The following is a 4,835-nucleotide window of genomic DNA, read 5'->3' as shown; positions in this document are numbered from 1 at the left end:
AGTTTGATGTTAGCTGTGGTTTTTGTAGATGACCCTTACCAGGTTGAGGAAGTTCACTTCCATTCCTAGATTGTTGAATGTTTTTATCATAAAGGGAGCTGGATTTCATCAAATGCTTCTTCTGCATCTATAAGGAAGATAATATGCTTTTTTGCCTTTTGTTCTATTTACATGGTGTTTTACATTGATTTTCTTATGTTGAACCAATCTTGCATTTCTAGGATAAACCACCCATCATCATGTATGCTGTTGGATACAGTTTGCTAGTATTCATTGGGGATTTTTATATCTATATTCATAAGGGATATTGGTTTAGTTTTCTTTTAGGGAGATGTCTGTCTGCTTTTGGTGTCAGAATAATACTGGCATCATGGAATGAGTTGAGGAGTATTCTATCCCCACCCTATTTTCCATAATAGTTTGTGAAGAATTTGTATTATTTGTATCTGTATTGTACGTGTATTTAAAACTTTTGGTAAAATTTTTCAATAAAGCCACCAAGACTTGAACTTTTTTTTGTGTGTGTGGACAGATTTTTAATTACTAGTTCAATATCTCTTCTTATAGATATATTCAGATTTTCTATTTCTCTTTGAGTCAGCTTTGGTTATTTGTGTCTTTCTAAGAATTTGTTCATATCTAGGTTATCTAATTTGTTGGTATACATTTGTTTATATTAGTCCTATACAATTCTTTTTATTTCTATAAAGTTAAAATAATGTCCTCTCTTTTCTAACTTTAGTAATTTGAATCTTGTCTCTTTTTTCATCTCAAGGTGTGTTATATATTTTATCTTTTCAGGAAAATTATTTTGGGTTTTGTTAATTTTCTCTATTGTTTTTGTAGTCTCTATTTTATTTATTTCTGCTCTAATCTTTATTGTGTCCTTCTCCCTCTTTGTTTGACATTTAGATTGCTCTTCTTTTTCTACTTTCTTAAGGTAGAGGTTAGATTATTGATTCGAGATATTTTTTCTTTTTAAATATGAGTGTTTACAGCTGTAAACTTCTTCCAAAAAACTTCTTTGGCTTATACCTTATAAGTTTTGTTATGTTGTGTTTTTATTTTCTTTCATCCTGAAGTATTTTTTAACTTCCCTCATGATTTCTTCTTTGACCCATTTATTTGGGTGTGGGATGTTTAATTTCCACATATTTGTGACAATATATGATATTGATTTCTGGTTTCTCAAACTAGCATAGAATATTTAGATGTATCCTTCTTATTGGATGTTATCAGTAGTTTATTTCTTTTTATTGCTCAGTAGTATTTCATTATATAGATGGACCACAGTTTGTTTATCCATTCTCCTGTTGAGGAACATTTGGGTTATTTCCAAATTTTAGTAATTATAAATAAATCCACTATAAGCATTTATGGATAGGTTTCTGTGTAAACATAAGTTTTGTTCACTTGGGTGAATATCAAAGAGAAGGATGATGAGTCATTATTGTAAGTGTATGTTTAACTTTATAAGAAACTGTCACACTTTTTTCTAAAATGACTACATCATTTTGCTTTCCCTATTTTTAGTAAAATAGTAAATATTTTACTATTTAAATTTTGTCAAGAGTATGTTTATTTACAAATTTTTTAATGTTAATTATTTGTTTTTCTTTATATAAAGTTATCTCTGTGCTTTATTAATCTTTTGATAGGATTTCATATAATAAATATAAAGATAGTAGATTATCCAAACAACTACAAAGTAATCCAGGCTTTGAAGAGGATTGCTTCTAAATCTCTAAAAAGATATCTCCTCCATTTCTTTTTAATTCTCTTAGTTCAGACCTAAACATAAAATAAAAGTAGCTGTTATTTATTTTCATATTTTTAAAACAAAAATAAATAACCCATTACTTTGATGACTTTAATAAAAAAAAATTATAACAAATCAATGTCATATGCTCAAAGCATATGAAGAAATAAAAGTTTAGAAGATGAAGAAATAAAAGTTTAGAAGAAGAGCAATGTGAAATTTTTATTAAAGATCAGAATGTCTAAAATTGAAAAGTCTGAACACACCAAGTATTGGTGAGGATCTAGAACAACTGGAACTGTCATACACTACTGATGGGAATATAAAATGTTATAACCAATATGGAAAACATTCTGGATGTTTCTTAAAAAGTTTCAAAATACCCATATGATCTAGTCATTCAACTCTTAAGCATTTACCTGAGAGGAAGGAAAGTACATGTTTACAAAAAGAATTGTACACAAATGTTCCTAGTAGCTTTATTTGCATATGCTTAGACTGTCCGGTTGTCCATCAACATGTGGATGGATAAACAAACAGGGCTATTCATAGAATGGAATATTGCTCAACAATAACAACAAAAAAAGAACACAAATAAATCTCAAAATAATTATGCTGAGTGCAAAAAGTCTGACAACAAAAGAATACGAGCTATTTGGTTCCACTTATTTAAAATTCTAGGAATTGGAAACTGATCAATAATAATAGAAAGGAGATCAGTGTGTGCGTGGGAATGGAAGAAGAGACATGGAAGTTCAAGAGAGATTACAAGAAAAACAAGAAGATGCAATTATAACTTGGTTGTGATGGTTTCATAGGTGTATGTAGATGCTACAACTTAACAAATTATGTGATTTAAATCTGTGTAATTTATTTTATGTAAATTATCCATCAATAAAGTTGCCAAAAAATTGAATTCCAGCAATATCTGAAAAACGTTTGACCTTCTTATCATATCAGCATGTTATATAAATAAGAAGCCATGCCGACAAGTTTGAACTGTAGGCTGTGGTTTTTAACACTTAGAAGCATTAGATGATGTTAATGATGAGGAGAAAAGAGTAACAGAAATGAGCCATTTAGATGATAGAACCTCTTTCTCCCTTTAACTCCTTTTCTCCTACAACCATTGACCAGCCAAATGCTGTACTCTCCAAAACAGTCGCCACTAGCACATGTGGCTACTGAGCATTTGAAATGTGTCTATTGAAGGGCTCAATTGTTCATTTTATTTTAATTAATTAACACATTAAATTAATTTTAACCTAAATTATAATAGCCACATATGGCTCTTATACGATATTAAACAATTTAGTGGCTTTATACAATATTAAACAGAGCAACTCTAGAGTACTTGCTAGAAATCTATTTCATTGTCATTCTTCCCCTGATTGCTGTTTTAATTTGCCTGTCCTCACCAAAGGGTAACCAATAAAGAAGATGATTCCTGGCAATGGTGGTGGAGGCTTCTGCTTCGGAAGATGAAGCAAGGGGGGACGATGAGGTAAACACATCTGAACTTTTCAAATCAAACTTAGATGAATACCTCCATCCTCAAAGAAATTTCTTTTGGACAGCACTGCTCTCTGGAGGATTGTCAAAGGTGTTTGAACATGACAGGTTTCCAATAACGTGCAAAATGAATTTTGCTGTCTGCTTACTTGCAAAGCTAGGACCTGAAAAAGTTATGAAACTGTACTAGTTTCCTGTCTTAAAATACACAGAACAAATGCTACAACAAATCAGCCATCATTAGGTGGGCTCAGAACAGCCTGGTTGGTCATCATTGCTCCAGACACCAAGGAAAGATGAGTCTAAAACTTTGGCACTAAGGCTGGATTTTATGTGGATACTTGAAAAACTATCTACAGAATGTACTCTTACATAATGAATAAGCTTCCCTCACCGATAAATGCCAATTTTCCAGTGAACCATGGAAAATTGGCTATTTTTGGCCACTCCATGGGAGGCCATGGAGCTCTTACTTGTGCTTTGAAGAACCCTGAAAAATGCAAATCTGAGTCAGCATTTGCTCTAATTTGCAACCAGTTCTCTGTCTTTGGATGGGTGGGAAGGCAAAAATCTCTCGATGGATATTTGGAATCAGATCAGAATAAATAAAAGGCTTATGATCTTGCTGTTCTTAGGAAGTTTTATTCAGGTTCTGGTTAGAAATGACCTAGGAGATGATGACTAAACATTTCAGCAAGACTGCTGTTTCCTGACATCAATTGTTTCTAGATTACAAGAAGATTATGTCTTTAGTTACTTTGCATTGCAATCTTTATTAATGACCACATCAGACTTTATGCAAAATTCCTGAGTACAGGAAAAATCAGACACAGGAATCTTCTGAGTTATAGAAGTTAGAATAAAGAAAAAGACAGTTATTAGATTTTAAAATATGGTGCTAAAAGTTTCATTCTGTAGTCTGATCATCTAAATAAATGTTCATAATACAAATTTTAAAAGTTCAAATGTATAATTATAATTTTAGAAGGCTTATCAATCATCAGGCACATTTGAATGGCACCACACAGTTATTCTGACTTTTATGTAGTTGCCTTTTTAAAAATGCGGGCAGCTGGGTCTTATCTTACAGGTCTCTGACACTTTTTATGAGGTTGTAGTAAATCATCCAAGATTTGTCTGAAGATCAAGTTTTGTTGAATGAAGAATGAATTTTCATTGCGATATCTGTGAGAGGTAAGAAATTAATCACATTTTTCCCCCAAACCAACTGAGATTTAAGTCCCTGATATTATTTTTATTACTCTTCCTCTTCCTCTTTCTCTCCTCTTCCTTCATGTCAGAATCTGTACTCCATTCTGTGCTGTAGAATTCTCCCCCTTCCTATTGACAGCCCTATCTCCATAGGCAATTGCAGAGGTTACATTGATTTTACTTCATCCACTTTTATTTCATCATGACTAGGAAAATCCACAAAAGCATACTTAGGTACTTACTAAATTTCAGAAATGCAGATTTTCACTCATTAATGTTTTTATTATTCTTAAAACATGAAATCAAAAATGTAGCCTCTCTAGGCTCTTTTAATTTAGATTCAGGACTACTT

This window comes from Pteropus vampyrus, unplaced genomic scaffold, assembly GCF_000151845.1.
Source record: "Pteropus vampyrus isolate Shadow unplaced genomic scaffold, Pvam_2.0 Scaffold80, whole genome shotgun sequence".
Lineage (NCBI taxonomy): Eukaryota > Metazoa > Chordata > Mammalia > Chiroptera > Pteropodidae > Pteropus > Pteropus vampyrus.
This window is presented reverse-complemented; position numbering follows the sequence as displayed.